Source organism: Notechis scutatus, chromosome 1 (assembly GCF_049901735.1).
Source record: "Notechis scutatus isolate UNSWTSFEM ecotype Mainland chromosome 1, rNotScu1.2, whole genome shotgun sequence".
Lineage (NCBI taxonomy): Eukaryota > Metazoa > Chordata > Lepidosauria > Squamata > Elapidae > Notechis > Notechis scutatus.
This window is the reverse complement of record NC_142009.1, coordinates 264,237,188-264,260,151: the sequence shown is the minus strand read 5'-3', so window position 1 is coordinate 264,260,151 and position 22,964 is coordinate 264,237,188. Positions and strand designations below refer to the sequence as shown.

Here is a 22,964-nt window from a genome sequence, read left to right as displayed (position 1 = left end):
GATGAGGAAACAACAAACATATTAGTGTAGCAGAGTATATTGACTACCATGTATGGCAAAAGATCTGGATAATGTCATCCTGATCTCTATTACTGATGTTTTATGGAAAAGCAACACAGTAATAATGGATGATTTCAGCTAACAGAACTTGGGAGGTCTGAATGTGGCCCTTCTGAGCTTCATTTTTGCTGGCAGAGGACTGTAGAAGATACCCCTAGCCTTGCCCAGGCTACCACAGGTGCCCCCCAAAATGAGGGATGCCGAGCTGGCCATAGAGATCAAGCACAACCCTGATGTGGCCCTCATTGAAATCAAGTTTGACACCCCTGCCCTAGAGCATGTCCCAAGGATAGCAACTAAGATAATAAGGAGACTGAATGGAAAAAAATACAGTATCTACAAAGAATTGTTAGATATAAGTGTTAAATATGTTTACTGTAGAGGACAAAAGGCTGAGAAGATGACAATAGTTTCAAATATCTGTAGTCTTGTCATGTGGGTTAGAATTGATCAGAATTGTTCCAGAAGATAAAACGAGAAACAATGGCTTTACACAACCACTTCATAATGGTAAGCTCTGTACAACAATGCAATAGACTTCTTTTAGAGATGCTGAACTCTCCTTTACTGAAAAACTAAGGCTGGACATCTAATTTGGGGCTGCTACAGTGCTGGATTTCTGGGCAGGGGCTGCTAATCCTTATATTCTACAATATTATGTTTCCTTGTTATGTCCGCTGCAGAAAAGAAAAGAGAAATACCAATGACTTCAGATTTGGTTTTTTATTGTTGTTATTATTGTTGAGAATTGTATAGTGGAATTTGTATAACCTTAAATTGCAATATTTTAGTAGATTGCCTGTAAGATAATTCCTAGCATTACCCTGCCACAATTCCCTCTTTCCATCACCTGTCTTCATATAACATGAAATAGGAGCATAAAGATGGCTTTGACTTGGAACGTGTCAATTTAAAATCCAGGAAGTTTTATAAAAATTGAATCTTCTAAAAGTGGTGACTGATAGTTTTCTCAGGTTATCCTTGAGATTCTTTTATTATTATTATTTAAAAGCCCAGTAAAACCAGTCATTATGATTCCTTTTTATTTGTTCATTCATTTGTTCCCTTTCTGTCACTCACTGAAATTATCCCCAAGACATGCTTTAGAAGCTTATCTCTCACTTGTGTGTCATTTTTATCTTCACTGATGTTTTTGGGGAATCCTGTTGCTCAGCTTAGAATGGAATCTTAAGGAAATGAATTTTGTAAGTTTTGTTCAAATTCCTAATATTAATGACTAGTTGAACCAATCAGATGATTGTGTGAAGGAAAGAAGAATGTGGGAATCATGAATGCTTAATGCAATTTATTTAAATTCCCATAGTAAAATGCTAAGTATCAAGTTTCATTTTGCTCTTTATTTTTTGCACTAGTTTGCCATTAAAAATATCTACAAATTGTGTATTCATTTTCATGGACATTTCTATAAATGTGTGCATGATGTTGTGCCATTTTCAATAATATCTACATTTTAGTACAAGATAATTTTAAAAATACAAGGTTAGAAAGCATTTTGCTTGCTAATAATATTATTTCATTTTGTCTACCCATATGCAGACCTGAACTATTTATGTCATTTGCATATTGATATCACACGAATTATGAAAATGAATACAAACAATGCTATTTTGTCATTTATATAATGACATTATTACACAAATGAAGTAAATCCCTACTCAACAGTGGAACAGATCACGTCCCCCATACACAAATGCACAAACACACACACATGTACAAATAATACTTAATATTATGATATAGTATATTCGAATATGCATATCTATTGAGTGCATGTAATCTAGTATTCAGCATTTCTTTTTTCAGATATAAACTATACCATGACTTAAAAATATAAAAGCTGTGGTGGCACAGTGATTAGAATGCAGCACTACAGGCTATTTCTGCTGATCCCTGGCCGCCAGCAGTTTGGCAGTTTGGGTCTCACCAGCTCAAGGTTGACTCAACCTTCCATTCTTCAGAGGTGGGTAAAATGAGGAGCCAAATTGTTGGGGGCAATATGCTTACTCTGTAAAGCACTTAGAGAGGTCTGTAAAGCACTGTGAAGCGATATATAAATCTAAGTGCTATTGCTATTAAGAAGAACCCTGCAGAAATGACTCAGCATATAACTTTCTTCTGTTATATAAAATTATTGCCATATAATGGCAAAAATATGGACAGCCTAATCAAATTACTAAAAAACAACAAAGATAATGAATACTACAAAGTTTGGAACTGTTGCTACCGTATGAATGGTTAAAGAAAAAGCAACATTTAACAACTGAATAAGTTATGAAACTATGAAGAACGTGCATTTAATCATAAAGTATTCTGTGAAAATAAAACATTAAAAGAACGAGGAAGGTATTGTAACAAGGTAGACCATGTCAATGTTATGGGGTAAAAGAAAAAAAAGAAAAGTGTAACCAATGCTCAATACCTGCTGCAAAATGTATGTATGTACTGTATATATATTTGTTTATATGTTTGTTTGTTTCTTTTTTAATGTTTTAAATATATGAAACTTAAATAAACTTTATTTTAAAATTAAAAAAATAATAATGGCAAAAATAATTTCTTTCCCTTTCTGATATTAATATCATTGGCACACTTTCTATTTTTAAAAAAGAAAAGTTAAGATCCAGAAATTTTCACAATGGTTAATTTGTATTTTATCTCTCTGAACTAGCATGTTCCAGTGATACTGCTGATTTTTTATTTTTTATTTGGTTTTGCGGGGAAAAAAAACACTAATAAAATAGAGGTGCTACACTTTATAAAAAAAAAAAGGGAAGATGATAGTAAATGATGCTTCCATTTTTACCCATTGACATATCCATTTGTTATACTGATTTTTCTCTGTGTATTTTACAGTGGGGTCAAGAAGTAGTAACTAAAGAGCTAATCAGCTTCTATATCTTTGTCACTGTCCATCTAAGAGTGTTCATAGTTTGTAATAGTGTGGCCCTGCACCTTCTTATTATAACTCCAGCTGAATTCAGTGGGATTTATTCTCTGGAAAATGTATATGAAGTAATTTCCTCATTTACAAAAAGCAATTGCTTTGTAGATTTTTTTTTTTTTAAACATATACTTAACTCTGCCTAAGATTTTCTCACCGTCAGGCCATGAATATCTTTGCTTAACTGAGATTGTATGAAGAGATTTGCCTCTAGTTGCTATAAGCAGTTCTCCTAGGAACCTCAAGATTGAACTATTTGGTTGCTGCCCCAGCTCTTTGGAATGCATTCCTGAAAGCTGAGTAGTCAAATATCATTATTATATACTTTAAAAGCCCTTAACAGCCCAACTTTTTGTGCATACTTACAACAGAATGAAATCTTGCTTTACTTGTTTCTTTTAATTGGTATTTTTAATGATTTTAATGTCTCAATTTTACATTGGTTTTTATTGTATATTGCCGAGGGATTTTGGTAATTGGTAGTATATCAGTAAGAAACGAACAAAAAACCCTATAAGACAAAAAAAAATGGTCATTTGGGTTTGTTTGATTTAGCTTAAGGGAGTCTTTTAAAGGTATTTTGAAAATGATTTCAGAAAAAATGGCAATTGAATAAATGATCGACTATCTATCAGATGTGAATGCAGAGTCAGGGGAATCGTAAATTGGCATTGGGTAGATATGCTTTTGATGCTATTTATTTTCTGCTGAGAAGTAGAACACTATATTTATTTTGTATGGAGATCTACCTAGGGAAGGTACTTGTGGTGGCTACAAACAATTAAGCTGGATCATATATACTGGATACAAATCTATTAATATTAATTGCTTTAGTTGCATTTCTTCATAATAATCATCTGGGGATTCTGGGGCTGTTAAAGTATAGGAAATGAAATGCAAACTGGGAAATCAACTATTTCACATCTCTAGCATCTATACTCCTTTGACATACTGAGTTAACTGGAAGCTCAACATAGGAATCCTTAAATGTGATTATGGGAAAATAAATAGATAAGCTGTAGTTTCTTCCCCAAACTGTGTTAATTGTGACAAACCACTTGCTTATTTTTTTTAAAAAGTGTCTTAATAAATATTGTTTTATCTGTTTTTTGTGTTTGTGTGGCCTTCAGTAGTCTCTTAGAAATTGTTTTGACATTGTCTGTATCAAGGCCATTAAAAAGCTGAATCAAATTAGAAACATCATTGTTGTGCTGAAATTATTTAGTATAGTTATTTGTAGCAGCAATAGTAATGTCAATCTAAAGCCAAAATATTTCCATGCTATAACTTAAGCTTTTGTGGAAGTTCGAACATTACATTTATTATAAGAGTTAGGACAACTGTTTATTTTTCCTCCGAACTTTTATTGCTTGTGTGAAAAACACTGATGCATGCTGTGAGAGGAAAGAAAGAAGTAATGCTAGGATCCAGCGAAAGTAAACAAATTATAGTTAAAAAAAAAAAAAAGAATGGCCCAAATTGTTCCTCTTTTGAGAAAACAACACTTTTAGATAGTAAGTAGGGCTGTTTTGAAGTTGGACCACTGCCCAGGAGATTGAATCTCAATGGAGAACTGAGAATAAGTGGAGAAAAACCTGGAAAGAAAGAATATCTGGGAAACAGCCTAGAATTTTGAGGAAATAATGGTGCTGAACATTTGTCAGCAAAGAGTAAAATTTACTGGCATGTGCTTTGCCTCTCAGACTTTAGCTTTTCTGTCCTAACCAAACCCTAGCTTCTATTTTTCAAATAATACCCATCTGATGAGTGGAAATTTGACTGGCCATCGGTTCTTCTTATACCTGTACTTCAGGTAAATTGTTTCATTAATTTTGTTACTTCAATTATTTTTGAATATGATCAAGTAGCCAGAAATGTAGGATTTTATGTGTTTTTTTTAAACATGTTTAGTCTGTAACTGGAAAAAAAACACTAAGTAAATAGAAGAAACTATTTTAAAGATGTTTGTTGAGTTGGTATGACCATGTGATGCCTGCTCAAATTACTGAGATTTCAGCATAAGTTGATGGTTGTGAACAGAGGTGGTATTCAGCAGGTTCTGATCAGTTATGGAGAACTGGTAGTGGAAATTTTGAGTAATTCAGAGAACCGGTAAATACCACCCCTGACTGGAGATTTTACAGTATCCTTCGCCTGCCATGCCCATGAAGCCACACCCACAGAACCGGTAGTAAAAAAATATTGAATCCCACAAATGGTCACGAATTGGACTGGGTAAGCACAAGGACATGCTTACCCTCTGTTCCCTTTACTTATTTATTCCTTACCTTGCTTACTAATGTGAGTACATAGTCTTCCTAGGGTAAGTAATAATTTCTGTTCATCTCAGATCACAGCCTGCTTATCACATTGGGAAAGTAGTTCTCAAATATCTCTGGGCGGTTTGTGCTGAAACGGAATCTGGGTCTGGGGTATTGTAATGTGTATTAATTGTTGACTGATTCATATTGATCTCTTCTGTTGGAGTACTCAGTAAAGTAAGTAAAATATAAAGGCCAGGAACTGATTGGTCAAACAGAAATATTAGGTTGCCACAGTGATGGCTGAATGAGGCTATGAATGACTAATGTGGAGTGGATAGCCTCTGTATGAGTCTCTCTCTGTACTTATTTTTCAGGAGTAAAAAAAAAATAAGTAGAAAAGATGAGAAATCTCTTAGTTTGCTGCACACAAGTGTTCTCTCTGCTCAGCTGAGTTTTCAAATTTAGAAGATCTAACAATAGAACAAAACGCTATGGGTTTTCCCCCCTCCCATTGCTTTAAACATTGCTAGAATGACTTACTATATTGTGCAAACTCAAAGGTAGGATTTGTGCATACACCAAAAAGGAATATATTTAACCAAGAGATGATAATTGCAAAATTGAAAGTTTCCCCAAAAAGCTGTCCATGGAAAATGTGGAAAAGCTTATTCTCTTTTTCACATTTATAGAATGATTCATGGGTAAGGCAATAACGTCCGTTCAACATAATTTTACTGTAAATGCATCACTGATTGCAATAATAAGTTGCATGTATTGATTAACTTGTCAATGAAACAGATGTGCATGTGTAAAGATATGTATTGTTACAAGAAAAAGAAAGACAGACAAACAGAAAGATTGATTATAATCAATATGCAAGTACATATATTTGTAAATCAGTTCACAGATATGCTCAATTCTACCAAGGAGCAAGGAGAAGATGTATGTTAAAAACTTAGCAAATATTGAATAGATAGTGTGTCAATGTGTAACAGTGTAAAAATAAAAAAAATAGGAAAATTGTGAATCTCTAATACATTATTGATGCTCCGCAAAAAAGATTGTAATTAGTAGCAGATACACTAGTAAATTGCTAAGAAAGTGAAGATGTAATTTCACACTTTATGACCTCATAGCTTGATGATGAAAATTCTGGTCTAAGGCCAGTTCCAGTCAGTGTTGATCTGGAACAAGGGGTCCGTCCCTCAACCTCTGCTTTGTGGGAACTTTGGGGGGCTTCTATTTAACACCTACATGAAAATCAGGGTGAAATCATCTATCACCATAGGATGAGATATCAGTACGCTGATGATACCCAGCTGTTCATCTCTGCTTGTGATGAGTTAAGCAATTCCATGACTGCCCTTGGTGCCCATGGTTCCTAGAGGCTATTGGATCTGGATGGGGAACAACAGTTAAAACTAAAACTTAGCAAGACAGTGTAGCTTTGGGTTCTTGGTTCTTGGAAAATTATCACTGGTTGTAAATTTATTTATTTATTTATTTGATTTATATTGCTGCCTATTCACCCATGGCAACTCAAGGCAGCTTACACAATGTAAAATCATGTTTAAAACAAAAAATAAAAATAAAAACAAAAAGAACAAAAAAGAATCAAATAAATTAGTAAAGTACAATAGAACAAAATTTGGGAAAAACAAAACAAAACAAAAACAAAAACCAAGTCCCCCCACTGACAACAGCGGGCTACACTAGCCATTTGATGGGTTCCATCCCTCTCTGGGTTCTTCAGGCCCACTGGCAAAACCAGGTCTTCAGTGTCTTTCGGAATAGTATTAATGAGGGGGGCATTCTAATCTCTGGGGGAATGATGTTCCAGAGAAATGGAGCTATGATAGAAAAGACTCTTCTTCTAGGTCCCACCTGGTGTATCTCCCTCAGGGGTGGGACCCGCAGCATTCCCTGCCTCCTCGCTCTAATGGGTCGGGTAGATGTCACTGGCAAGAGATGTTTCCTCAGATAACCCAGATCCAAGCCATGAAGGGCTTTAAAGGTGACAACCAGCACCTTGAATTGCACCTGGAAGCAAATTGGCAATCAATGCAGCTCCTGCAGGAGAGGTGATACATGTGCACACTGGGGTCAGCTCCTGCAGGAGAGGTGATACATGTGCACACTGGTCACTTCCTGTCTTGATTATTGCAACATGCTGTACATGGGGCTGCCCTTGAAGAGCATGCAGAAGCTCCAGTTGGTGCAAAATGCAGCGGCCCACATGGTTATGCTCTTCAAGGGCAGCCCCATGTACAGCATGTTGCAATAATCAAGACAGGAAGTGACCAGGGCATGAGTGACTGTGAGTAGGGACCGCTGATCCAGGAAAGGGCATAACTGGTGCACAACCCGCAGTTGCGACAAGCCCGTCCTGGCCACGACCGCCAACTGCTCTTCGAACAGGAATCATGAGTCCAGGAGAATCCCCAGATTACGCACAGGGTCTGTTTGGGGTAGTGCCACCCCATCCAAGACTAAAGGTGGTAATTCTGCCTGAACCAATGAACCCCAGACCCATAGCCACTCGGTCTTGCATGGGTTTAGTTTCAACACATTGCTCCCCATCCAGCCCCTAACAGCTTTCAAGGCATTGCAAGAGGGAGGACACAGCAACACTTAACTCATCACAGGCCGAGACATACAACTGAGTATCATCAGCATATTGGTGATACCTCAGTCCATGGTGACGGATGATCTCACCCAGTGGTTTCATATAAATGTTGAATAGGAGCGGAGAGAGTACCGAGCCCTGCAGAACCCCGTAAAGCAGTGGGCAAGGGTTGGATCTCTCCCTTCCTATCAACACTGACTGAGAGCGGCCGCAGAGGAAGGAAGTGAACCAAGACAGTACAAGGCCTCCCACTCCCATCCCCTGAAGCCATCCCAGGAGAATCCCATGGTCAATGGTATCAAAAGCCACCGAGAGGTCAAGTAGAGCAAGGATGGATGCACTACCCTAATCCCGCTTCTGCCAGAGATCATCCAAAAGTGCAACCAATGCTGTTTCTGTCCCAAATCCAGGCCTGAATCCTGACTGGTAGGGGTCAAGATAATCTGTTTCATCCAGAAACCTCTGGAGCTGCTGCATGACCACCTTCTCAACAACCTTCCCCAAAAAGGGAAGATTGGAGACAGGGAAGGTTGGAGAAATTATCCAACTAGGTGGAGTCCATCGATGGCTTCTTAAGAAGAGGGCGGACCACAGCCTCCTTAAAGTACTGGGGCACCATCCCCTCCTGTAGAGAAGCATTAATCACCACCAGAGTCCACCCGCCTGTCACCTCCTGGGAAGCTTTCACAATCCAGGAGGGACATGGATCTAAAATACAGGTGCTCACACGCAAACTCCCTAGGATCCTGTCCACTTCCTCAGGAGCAACAGGGTCAAACCATTCCCAGGTAACAGGGCAAGAACCTGCCTCAGAAGCTTCCACAGGATCAGCAACCACGCTGGCATCTAACTGGGAATGAAGTTGAGCGATTTTGTCTTCTAGAAAATCCGCAAATTCCTCAGCATGCCCCTTCAGGTGGACCTCAATCTCCTCCTTCCCTAAAAGGAGATGGCTCACCTTAAAGAGGGTCGTGGGCAGATGCAATTAGTGTGGATAAGTATTTACACTTCGCCTCATGAATTGCCACAAGGTAGGTCTTAGTAGCTGCTCTTACCCGTGTTTGATCCAGTTCATCTCCTGTCTTCTGCCAGCGGCGCTCTAGACGTCTCCTCATGTGTTTCATCCCTCTCAATTCCTCTGTATACCATGGGGCACAGAGAGGTCTACGGGTGAGGAGAGGTCACAAGGATGCAATCCTGTCCAGAGCCTCAGTCACCTTCCTATTCCAAACAATGACTAAGAGCTCGGCTGGACTGCATAATAGATCTATAACCCCCAGCTCCTTCTGGAACCTATCTAGGTCCATTAGTCGATGGGGGCACAGCAATCTAATAGGTCCTGCCTCCCTGCAGGGGGATGCAGCTTTTGAGAAACTCATTGCCACCAGACTGTGATCTGACCATGACAAGGGGACCAAGGAGAGGTCTACCAATTCCAGGTCACATAGACACTGCTCTGACAAGAACCAAATCGGGAGTGTGACAACTATTACTAGTCGGGCTCTGGATAATCTGGGACAGGCCCAAGGAAATCATGGTTTTATAAAATCTCGGGCTACCTCCGACCCCGACCCCAGAGAAGGCATGTTGAAATCCCCCAGAACTGTAAGCCTGGGGAATTCCACTGCCAGTCCTGCGGTGAGGTCTAGGAGCCCAGGTAGGGAAACTGCCATGCAGCAGGGAGGCTGGTATAGCAGCAGCAATCCCACCTGATCCCTTGAGCCCAATCTAAGAAAAAGGGTCTCACAGACGGAGACTTGTTGAACAGCGTCTCTGGAGGCTACTAGAAATTCTCTGATAACAACAGCCACACCTCCTCCCTGGCCCTGAGGTCTAGACTGGTGCCATGCTTGATAAACCATTGGGCACATTTCTGCAAGAGGAATGCCTCCCTCTGGGCTCAGCCAAGTTTCAGTTATACAAGCCAGGTCAGCCTTCTCTTCGAGGATCAAATCGGCAATAAGGCTAGTCTTATTGCAAGCTGATCTCACATTTAAAAGCAGCAGTCTAAGACCAGGGCTTGCACTGCCCAGATAGACGTGATGCATAATTTGGGGATTCTCCTGGATTTATGATTCCAGCTCAAGGAGCAAGTGGTAGCTGTGGCCAGGAGGGCCTTTGCCCAACCATGCTGTGTGTTACCAGCTCTGCCCATTCCTCAATCAACAAACCTTTCTCACAATCACCCAAGCCATGGTTATCTCCTTGTTGGATTATTGTAATCATTTTACTCTTGAAAAAATATCTGGAAAGTTTGGTTGATCCAGAGACAGCAGCCCACGCTGTTCAGTGTAAGCCTAGGTCTGCCATGTGTCACCACTTCTGCAGGGCTGCACTGGTTTCTGATTTACTTCTAGATACAATTCAAGGCACTTTTAGTCACCTTTAAAGTCCTGCATGGCTTTGGGCAGGGTATTTGAAAGATTCCCCGTCCCCTGTTACATCTACTTGGCCTACCGTAGGTTTAAAAAAGTACATCTGATAGATTTTCAGTGAAGGGCCTTCTCTGCAGTAACTCTTCTCTGGAATATCATTCCTCCAAAAATAAGATTGGTTTTCTTCTTGTACTTTTCTAGAAAACAGCAAACACTTGGGCACCCCAGGTTCATTTGTCAATCAAGTGGCTTGCATGATTGTGTTTGTTGCCATCACGGGGATGGAAGTTTCTGGGGGGGGCTTATATTTGTCAATCAAGTGGCTTGCATGATTGTGTTTATTGCCATCATGGGGATGGAAGTTTTGGGGGGCTTATATTGTTGATTTTTAAGGTTGTATGCCACCTAGAATCATCAGGGATTTATATAGGAAGCCATATAAATCTATTTAATAAATAAATAAACTCAATAAAAATAAATTTAATAACTAGGTTATAAATAAACAGATCAACAATAAGTTCAGGGCAAAACACAGGGCAGATGTATGTGCCAGATACCTATGAAAAGATTTGGACTTTCAATATACCTGATTATTGCCCATGATGACTAGGGTATAGATATTTAAAGCTGAACAACTAAAAGAGCTTGAAGAGCTTGAAGAGCCTATGAAGACATTTTCCATGATCATGTGGCCAGCATGGCTATATGCCAAAGGCACACAGAATGATATTACTTTACCAGAATGATATTACTTTGAAGTGGTATCAATTAATCATCTTATATTTGCATGCTGTCGAACTGCTAGATGGGCAGGAAATGGGGCAAAGAACAGGAGATTAGGAGGATCTAAATAATATCTTTCAATAGCTGGAATAGTTTTTGGACCTTCTACATTTAGAGATACCCAATATCTAATCAAAGTAAATAATGTAGAATTTTGGATTAGGTTTTTGATAAACAATAATTTAATGGCCAGATTGGTTAGACTATAAATCTTTTCAACTTTTTCCAGCATGGACAGTAACAGTAAAAGTTATGGGTATGCAGTTCAAAATATTTGAAGGTCATCAGTACTTCTATTCCCTGGACTAGCTGGATTAAAATGCTGATTCCTCAGCCCCCTCATGCTTTTATTATTCATAATTTGGAACTCCAATATTTGCAGAGAATTTTTTATAAAGAAAGTTTTGTACAGATTCCTAGATCCTCCCTTGTTAGGTTCTACTTACAAAATCAGGACTGCTTCTGCCTGTTCAGTTTTGGATTTTAGTACCCCTGCAGATGGAAATTATTTTCCTTTCATTTTCTTAGAAGCATAATTTGTCATGCCGAAAACAACTATGTACTGTAATTTTCATGCATTCTACCCATATGGATGTTTAAGAAATAATTCCAAGCTTTATGATGAAACCAAGTTATCTGAAAGGCTTCTTTACATATCAAGAATAATGGAAAAACTGCATTTTGGGGTTTTAACTACATTAAAATATCTATAGGTCAAGTTTGTTTCTTACTGTCTAGTTTATTTTGGGTTACTTTATTTTATACCTTGTTCTTTAATAAGTTGCTGGAATAGCTTTCAATAAATAAAATTGAAAATGGAGCACCAATATTAAAATAGCATAACATAAACCCATTCAGCAGAATGAAAGCAAATAGAACATACACAGCAACCTACTGTAATTGAAAATTATACATCATTTTACTAACTGTCCAACTAGATACAAGGTATCTCTGCATCTGGAAGGTACGGCAATATTCATAGTAGGTGAGGAAAATGAGGTTAGTTAGGAAAGAGATTTATGCTGAGATGCTATCAAGACATATATACCAAGCAAGCTGGATACGTAAGTGATTTATACAGTACTGCAGTATTGGACTCTATAAAAGTGGGGGCCTTCTAAACAGAAGAGAATTTTGTATTGGGCTGTGGATAATTATGCATGCTTGAAAATTGAAATGTTATGGCTGCATTCTTCTGTTGATCCACTCCAGAGCACATACCATATTTGTTTCAGAGATATATTTTTGGATGGGCAGGTTTATCCATTAGCTAATACAGCTGAGTGTTCATCAACATACAGAATAGGTCAGTAGGGTTTTCAAGGGACTAGAACATTTTGTGCCCAATAATCATGTACATGAGGTGGAAAACATTTCTGATTTGAGCATATTAATTCCAGATATTTTGTCAAAGCATTCCAGGTCAATTGTGCTTAAGAAGAAACAAGGTTTCATTCATTTTTGCTGTTCCAGGGATCTGTCTCAACAAAATCCAAACAAATCCCAGAGTGATTTATGAGGCAAGTAAAATAAGTTTCCTATGTGCTGCCTCTTTCTTGATCCCAGCAGCACCTTCCTGAGGCCTACCTGTTTCCCTGCTCTCCCTAGTATCTTCCCTTCCATCCTGCTCATATTTTGGTTTGAGATGAAAAATCCTGAATGCAACTGTTGACACACAGAATGTTCATTAACCATCTTGCACATCCTTGAATACAATGTAGTTCTTAGATACATTTTTAATTTTGGTTCAGATTCAGGTAAAACATCACCCTCTGCTTTTCTCAGAAGGGGGTGGGACACACTTGTAACTATAGAAGTACTCACATCAGAGAGAAACAGTAACTTTTTATTTGATCCTATCCCTTTCAACTTCAGGGTCAAGGTTTGTGCAGAAATGCAATTTCTACAGTTCCTTATAACTTTTAGCTTCTAGCCAACAAACAAACATCAAAGGAAGCCTGGCTGAATAAAAGAAAGGGGGGTGGGGAAACCCAACCCCAGTTTTATAGTACTTTTCTAGGGAAATTATACCAGCTCACTTTTGACTGACAGATTTAATTTGCTGAGTCTAGCTTCATTCTTCCAATTGAATAATCCAACTGAAGGTCTTGAGGAATGCTTTAGACATTTATTCACCAGCATTCAAGAGAGTTCTTCATACACTGAAACTAGGACCAGAAATGGTCAAATGCACAAAGCTCTTCTTTTAGTAGTCTGATATCCTGCTTCCTTCCCTACATTTCCTCATCTTCTCTATTAGTGTGTGTGTGTGTGTATTCTGAGGTTTTCGCGGGTATTTGTATGTGGATCTTTGGTTATTCGGGTTTTCTCCCATGTAAAATTGGAAGTATCTAGGCGACGTTTCGATGAAATCTCATTCATCATCTTCAGGCTTGCGTCTTCGGCTTTGTGCTTCTCAGAGTTTTGTTCGGGTATTATTCAGCTTTGTTCGGGTATTTTCCCACATCAGTATAGTTGTACTTTTAAAGTTGTAGCATTATTATGTAGCATATAATGTAGCATCATTACAGTTGTGCTTTTAAAGTTTATATATATATATATATATATATATATATATATATATATATATATATATATATATATATATATATATATATATATATATATATATATATATATATATATATATTAATGTATATATACTCTTTTGTTAAAATTGTCAGTTTGCTAAAACTCATGTACCTTCTGGTTGCAAAGATTCAGGACTTCTTGTTGCTTCACCGCATTTGAGATCTCTGTTGGATTTAGTTTCTTGGGGACCCCTAGCCAATAATAATCTAGGACTGGGAGTGGGTCAGTAAGGAGTGGGAGTGGGTCAGTAAGTTCCTAATGCTGTGTTGCCCTAGGCAGAGTGTCCTAGCAAATAGCTTCCTTCATTTCAAATGACTGGGTGCCCCAGATAAGAGCCTTTTTGAAACTGCAAAGATTTTTTGCAGGTTTTACAAACTGATCTTTGAATTGGACCTAAAAAGAGTAAAGTACAAACAGATATCTAATTACACCTGCCTGACCTGTGCAATATCCTGAGAAACAGGATTTAGGCAAAGTTGGCTGCAAAAGGCTTTGTAATTGGTGGGGAGAGAAACTAAATGAATGAACTCCAGAGAAAAACTGTCCAGCAAGCTTTTGTTAAGAAACAGCCTGCCCATTCCTATTATGTATGGACAATCAGAAGAAAGCAAATGGGCTAAATAACCATAGATATTAAAAACAAACAAATGAAAGTAGCAAAATAAAAACAGGAAGAAAAGAATAGAAAGCTGCAGACTTCTCAGAGAATGAGGAAGAAGACCAGTAAAGAAATAAACAACAAAATATTTTGTTGAAAAAATATCAAATTGATACATCATAGCTAATATTCATTGTGACTGAATATTGCATGCAATCCTGATATATTTGCCAAATTGATTTTTTTCCTGAAAGAAAGTGTTATGAGTCAAAAAAGTGTTATGTGAGTCATTTCTCCCCCAAAATGAATCTATTGACCAATTAAATTGACTCAGTATAATTTGAGAGCAGCTGTGAGCTGTCAATGCCCCAACAAACATTGCCACCAAGTTCCAATTTTTTTTTAAGCAAGGACAGTGATTGTATACATGCTAGAGTTATTAAATTTAAATCAGATGTAGCTTCTATCTTGGATCTGACTATGTGTTGGCAGGTGGCCCTTTACGTGCCTTATCAATCACAACTGTGAATGTTCATTTGCAAAAATTATGGACATTAAGCAATTTCATTTCCCCATATTATTTCTGTCTATCCTGAACAATTATGTATTAACTCACTTACCTTATAAAGAAAGGAGAACTGATAATTTTATTTTAAATTAAATGTTTATAAATTATAATATTCAAAAATATGTCAAAATTCTTATACCTTTGTCTAGCTGACACAAAAAAATCACACTAAGAACATTAATCACACCTTCTGATAATACAGATTATTATTTAAATATAGTCACCGTTGCAATGATTCTATATCTTTTAGCTTATAAAATGCTTCAAATTCTAACTTTATCACACATTGCAAAGATTTTTAGTTGGGATAAGATCCATCTGCATGTCATACATTTCTTCAAAATATACTATATCCTGAAACTAATCTGCCCCACTGCATCTTTTTATGAACATGAAATGTAACAACATTTATGAGCATGTGTGTATGCAGCTGTGCCTTTGAGTGGTTGACAAACCATCACAAATTCTTCATGCATGTATTCAATGTTTGTTTTGCATGCAATCATGCAGGCCTTTTTTCCCTCTTGTTTATCATCCAATTTGATTAATGTGCTTAATGATGCACGTTTAATTCTTGCTGAAGCCAATATTTAAAAGAAAAGGGAATTTATCATGTTTAGTGATTAAGTGTGAAGTTTAAAAAAAATGGAAAATGCTACAATTCCTTTTCACTTTGACTTTTTATTACACAAAAAATAGCCCATTGTGGTTACAATGAAACAGATAAATTTTCAATGTACATTAAGATTTTTGTTAAGTGTACATCATCTTGACAGCACCCAGTCCTTCTTAAAATCTATATTGTTTATTAACATAATATGCACATTTAATAATACTATATATTGTATTCTGAAGAATACTCAACTGTGTGAAAATATAGAGTCAATTCAGGCTATATCTCCAAACCTAAGAACTGACATAATAACCACTGAAATAAAAGGTCAGTTGTGAGTAAAACTTGGTGGGTTTTTTGTTTTTTGTTTTTGTTTTTGTAAACTAAATGCAGGAAAGTTAAACAATTTTATTCCGCCCCCCCTCCCCCCATTTTGACAATTCTGTTGTTAACAGCTGTAATGTTCCAATAATTATGAGGGGGGAAAATCAGTTCCAGTTCAAACTTATTTAGGTTTTGAACTTCAGACAAGTACAAATAAAAGACTAAAATGTATAATGTGTTTCAATAGGGAAAAGAAAAAGAAAAAAGAGAGGAAATGATGGTTAAATGAAAATAAAGCTATTGGGACTTAACAATATCTTTATAGTGTCATTACTTTAGTTTTTTTTTTTTAGTGTTATTAATTTCCAAGTGCAATGCAAACTTACAATATAACATTTATAACCTTGACCTGAGACTAGAATATTTATATAGCCTTTTAAAGCTTCTTCTTAATGTCCTTGTCAACTGATCTTAGATTCTCCATTGTAGCATTCTGTTTCAGGAAAATTATTTGGAAAAAGACTTTGTTTGCATTGAAACTGTTTTCAGCAAAAGACATTTCTGTTCTCTGGGGGATCTTTTTTATTTCAAAATGATTGATGATTTTAAACACTCATTATATAGGAATGAGAACTTTGAGATATATTACATGTGGCTATTCTTTTCATATTTTGTTGCCTTTTCAAATGTTTCATCTGCAGTTTTCTTAGACAAGCTGTTATTATTTGAGTTAAAGATGCAATAGAAAGATAGACTGGAGACCTATAGAATGAGCACAAATGTACTACAGAGTAGTTTTTTCCCCCCAGTACACAACAGTAAATTCAGGACACACAGAGAGAGGCAAATGGGCTGAAAGCAAGATGCAGTGTGACATTACATTCCGACACTGTAGGAATGACCTTGGGAAATACAAAGTAGCTCCACAGCCTAGGCAACAGTCATGGAAAAAGATATCTCAGACCACAGAATGAAAAGAATCATCTCAGAAGAGACCTCTCAAATTTTCTGGAAAGGTAGTCCTTGACTTACGACCTACAATTGAGCCCCAAAGTTTCCATTGCTAGCCAAGAAAGTCGTTAAATGAGTTGTACCCAATTTTGCAATCTTTCTTGTCACCGTTGTTAAGTGAATTAGTGCAAGTTTTAAGTTAGTAACACGGATATTAAGTGAATCTGGCTTCCCCACTGATGTTGCTTGTCAGAAGGTTGCTAAAATGGGACCACATGACCTCTTACTAAACACGGCTAACTTTAACATCATATTTGTCTGTGAAACATGGCTTATCACATCTCTCCCTTACTCCATTACCTCAATAATAGACTATCAAGTTTACTGATCAGATCGTGAAATCTGTAGAGGAGGTGGTGTTGCTATCTTCTATGAAAAGTCCTTACATCTAAAAAACATCCGTTACCCCGGAGCCTGCTCTTCCTGAGACCATCATCTGTGAACTGTCCTTAAATATCACATTTTGGTTCTTACTACGTTACAGAGCCCCTGATTATGACATCAAACATGTAAAAAAGCTAAATTCACCACTAACATGGGCAACATCCTGCCCACACGCTTTTATCTTTCATGGTGACTTCAATCTATCTCATATTAACTATACCCTAAACAAATGTAAAACTGAACCCATACATGCAACCTTCTACAATGCTGTAACAAATCTGGGACTGGAACAACTAGTAACTAACAATACTAGACTTAACAACTGCCTCGATCTCATCTTCTGCAGTAGTTTGAATTCAATTTATGGAATACAAATTAAAGAACCCTTTTTCAACAGTGACCACAACATGATTGACTTTTGTCTCAACATACGTCCACACAAAGATTATCACAATGACGTAATCCCCAATTATAACTTCAAAAAAGTCAACTATGATCTTATAGACAACGATCTCTCATCCCTTGATTGGCAATTTCTATTCACTGGATGAGTATTGAAGACCATTGCAACATATTTTTACTTGAAGTCAAAAGAGTCATCAAACTATATGTACCAATAACAACTCCCAAATCCAGAAAAAAACAGATTACCCATAACAATAAGGAAGCTTCAATCCAAAGAGAAATCCCTTTGGCAGAAAAACAAATCTGGTCACGTTGCCAACTTCAAAAGCCGATGCAAAAATTTATGCCACCGGATAAAGACTGAATGCACAAATTATCACATTAAACAAGAGGAAAACCTTCTATGCACCAATTCCACCCGTGCTTTCTACAATTTTGTAAACAACAAACTAAAAGACTCAAGGCCCATCCCACCCCTGAAAGGACGTAATGGTAAAGAATACGAAGACAACGCAATTAAAGCCAACCTCTTTAACACATTCTTTGGTTCAGTATTTGTAAATAGCAATGGATCGTGGGCAGTATTTCCTAGGAGAACCACAGACAACTACAATGATCTAATACATATCGATTTTACAGAAGACAATGTTGAAAAAGCACTACACAATCTAAAACCATCTCTATCTATTGGACCAGACAGAATATGTGCCTACTTCTTTAAAAAAAGCTATCCACAGCCATAGCCGAACCTCTAAGCATAATCTTTGAAAAATCTTTCAGGATCAGCTCCTTGCCTAACCTATGATCACAAGCCATGGTCATCCCCATCTTCAAAAAGGGAGACCCCAGCCTAGTTGAAAATTACTGACCAATCTCTTTATGCTGCATCACCTGCAAAATCATGGAATCAATTATTAACCAATCCATTATCCTCCACTTAGAGACAAACAACCTACTTTCTAATAAAGAATTTGGTTTCAGAAAAAAACTATCCTGTAATCTGCAACTCTTACACTGCAAAAATATATGGACTCGATCAGGGCAAAGCAATAGTCTCAATTTACATAGACTTCTGTAAAGCCTTTGATTCAGTGGTACATGACAAGCTACTACTAAAACTAAAATCTTATGGTATCTCTGGACACCTGCATAACTGGATAGAAGCATTCCTGTCAAACAGACAAGAAATGGTCAAAATTGGGAGCGTCCTATCAAATTCTGCACCTGTCAACAGTGGTGTCCCCCAAGGCAGTGTTCTAGGACCAACTCTCTTCATACTCTACATAAATGACCTCTGTGATCATATTAAGAGCAACTGCGTTCTCTTTGCTGATGATGTAAAGCTATTCAACACCACAGAAAATATTGCTATCCTTCAAAAAGACCTCGACTATGTATCAGAATGGTCAAACAAATGGCAACTTCAAATCTCAACAAATAAATGCTCTGTCTTACATATTGGCAAAAAAAATCAGAAAATAAAATACAAGCTGAATAGTCAAGACCTTGTTGATGATCCAAACTTTGCAATGACCTTGGAGTACTCATCTCTAATGATCTAAGTGCTAGAGCCCACTGTAACTACATAGCCAAAAAGGCATTAAGAGTTGTTAACCTAATCCTATGTAGTTTTTTCTCTGGTAATATCACACTACTAACTAGAGCATACAAAACATTTGCTAGACCAATACTCGAATACAGCTCATCAGTCTGGAACCCACATTACGTATCTGATATTAGCACAGTTGAGAAAGTCCAGAAATATTTCACAAGAAGAGTTCTTCACTCCTCCATATATTGTACAATGAAGCCCATGTTCCAGGAATAAACATTTTACAGGAGCTAATATTAAAGTTTGGGATATAATCTTAAGAACTATAATGTTTTAAACAATCAACACAACATAGTGATAACTTAATAAGTAATTTGCTTTCCTGTGAATAACAATTTTTTAAAATCATCTCTTGAATTTTGAAGATTCAGTTAGGTCTGTAATTAAAAACTTTAGAGCAAAGAGATAATTTGAACCTACCTTTTATTAAGATGTCATAACATTTGTATCAATTGAGCACTGTCTAGCTAAAAAATAAAATAAAATCCTCTTTTTTGCTCTAAATGATAAATAGTTATATTGCTTGCTTAATCTCTTAAAGAGGAAAGGATTTCAGGTGAATTCTGTTGGAAATGTTGAATGAGAATCCAAAAACCCACTGTGTTGTTGTTTTTTTGTGAGCATCTATCACAGTAATGCCTGCTTTGATAAAGGCTCTCTTGATTTTCTTTTACTAACAATTTTTTGCTGAAATCAATATGTATCAGTCTAATATCACTGAAGTGCTGTGTAGACTTTTCATCACAATGTAAGGCAATACTACACAGCAGGCATCTTTCCTCTAGTATGCCAGTAACCCAGTATGTACTGTTTACGTTCATCACTCTCTGTGTTCAGTCCATGGTTATTAAGAGTGTTCATGCTGAGTGGCATCTGGCACGTGTATGTACAAGAAGATGAGTAGTGAACTAAAAGATTGAAACTGGGGGGGCTGAATTTTTTATGAGCATTTTAAACTGAATCTGTTTAAAGCACCCATCACAAAGTTATTCTTCCATCTGTTTTTAGGTTTCCTTAAAGTAGAACCCCAGTTTTAGCTGGTTATTTGTTTGGGGGTTTTGATTTATCAAACATTATTGGGGAAGAAAATGCTGTGTTTACTATTGGAAATAATCTAAATGTGAGGTAACTGTGGTATATCGGAGTTATCTGCCCATGCCAATCATTTTGTTTTTCATGGCTTATTTGGTACATGACATTTTAATTTACATTATTGGAATGTATATATATATATTCCTTAAGTTTTCTTAAGTTTTCATGGGTATTTACATGTATGGTATTCAGCTTTGTTCGGGTATTTTCCCACATCATTATAGTTGTGCTTTTAAAGTTGTAGCAACGTTTCGGCAGAATCTCATCTGCCATCATCAGGCTTCTGTATTGTGATCCTGTTGTTTGGCTTCGTGTTCGTGGTCGTGCCACATCTTCATGGTGGGCGTCCGTTCGCTTCATGTATGGGTCAGAGAGGTTTGAAGCGGCTAGTGATGCAGCTGCGGTACGGCTTCTGGTCCATGGTCGTGTCTCATCATCTGTGTGGGTGTGAATCTGCTTTCTACGTGGAAGTGTGGTGGTAGCATCTTGTGTGGCCCTCGTGGGTGTGGGTCTGGTGTCATTGTTCATGTTACATACTCGTTTGTTGGTGAGGGCGGGTTTCCAAATGGCTGGTAGGCGGGAGGTATCATCTCGTTTATTCATGCTGTGTGGGCGTTTTTCTATCTTTATGGATTCTCTGATTATTCTGTTGTTGAAGTGTTCAGTTTGGGCAATAGTTCTGGTATTTTTAAAGTCAATCTCATGTCCTACCCCTCTCACCTGTCATCGCAAACTTCTACATGGAACACTTTGAAACACAAGCTCTAGAAAAATATGATCACAAACCCAAACTCTGGCTCAGATACGTAGATGACACCTTCATAATCTGGCCACATGGCAAAGAAAAACTGAACAACTTCCTCACACACCTCAACAGTATACACCCCAAAATACCATTCACCATGGAAACAGAAGCCAACAATCAACTTCCCTTCCTAGATGTCTTAGTATACAAAAAATCCAATGGCTCCCTAGGACACACCATGTACCAGAAGAAAACATATACAAACCACTATCTACACGTACTCTCACACCACCACCTAGCACAGATCAATTCCGTAGCCGAGACACTCATCTCCAGAACAAAATGCTTAGCTGACAAACAACACCTAAAAACCGAACTACATACTCTCACTAATGTACTAACAGCCAATGGATTCAAAAGAAAGAAGATTACCCACCTAATCCAAAAAGAAATCCCAACCAAAATCCAAGACAGAGAACAAGAGAACGGCAAAGCCCTCCTCCCATATATAAAAGGCACTACAGACAAAATCAGCAAGATCCTCCAAAAACACAACATTAAAACAGCATTCTGCACAAACAGAAAAATATCCACCATCCTAAGAAACCCTAAAGACAAAATCGAGTTAGAAAACCAAGGAGTAGACGAAATTCCCTTGCACCGCCTGCTCCAACACATACATCGGACAAACCAACAGAAGAATAAGTGCACGCATTGAAGAACACAAGAACTCAATCAAAAAAGAAGAACCGACCTCTTCCCTGGTCCAACACCTCAAAGCCACAGGACATGAGATTGACTTTAAAAATACCAGAACTATTGCCCAAACTGAACACTTCAACAACAGGATAATCAGAGAAGCCATAGAGATAGAAAAACGCCCACACAGCATGAATAAACGAGATGATACCTCCCTCCTACCAGCCATCTGGAAACCCGCCCTCATTAAAAACAAGTACCTAACATGAAGAAGGACACCAGACCCACACCCACGAGGACCACACAAGATGCTACCACCACACTTCCACATAGAAAGCAGACTTACACCCACACAGATGATGAGACACGACCATGGACCAGAAGCCGTACCGCAGCTGCATCACTAGCCGCTTCAAACCCCTCTGACGCATACATGAAGCGAACGGACGCCCACCATGAAGATGTGGCACGACCACGAACACGAAGCCAAACAACAGGATCACAGCTCACCAGCTCAAATCCCCCGGCAACTAAGACTAACCTGAGCACAACCAAGCCCCCACCTGAACAGAACACACCCCCAGCCAATCAGAACACAGCCAACCCCCCAACCAATCAGAACACAGCCAAGACCCCACCCAATCAAGTCACACCCCCACTAGCAGTTAAAAGAAACAAGAAGCTGCAAGCTCACATTATTCTGAGAAGCACAAAGCCGAAGACACAAGCCTGAAGATGATAAATGAGACTTCATCGAAACGTCACCTAGATACTTCCAATTTTACGTGGGAGAAAACCTGAATAACCAAAGATCCACATACAAATACTCACGAAAACCTCAGAAAACATATATATATATATATATATATATATATATATATATATATATATATATATATATATATATATATTCTTAAGTTTTCGCGGGTATTTATTTGTATGGTATTCAGCTTTGTTCAGGTATTTTCCCACGTCATTGCAGTTGTGCTTTTAAAATATGATTAAAATATGATTAAACAAATATACAAAGTGTTAGAACTACAGTTATTTACATAATGACCCAAGTGTGTTTACTTTATTGTTTTTGTTGTTGTGTGATATTTAGAAATATCACATAAGAGATCCTGTATGGAGCTAGAACAGAATTCCAGAAAGACAACCATCAGTTCAGCTTCCACCGATCTGGGCTTTATTGCAAAGTGGCTAGATGGAAAATTCTCCTCAGTACAAAATACATGAAAGCCTACTTGC

General features: G+C 37.6%; 1 long non-coding RNA gene and 1 pseudogene across 1 annotated transcript in view; one reads left to right on the top strand and one right to left on the bottom strand.

Moving 5' to 3' along the window:
* Positions 1–22,964, top strand: part of LOC148133351 (uncharacterized) — a 335,194-nt gene that overhangs the window by 39,820 nt on the left and 272,410 nt on the right. The gene's annotated exons all lie outside the window — the stretch shown is intronic.
* LOC148133352 (uncharacterized) lies at positions 7,772–9,783 on the bottom strand (annotated as a pseudogene).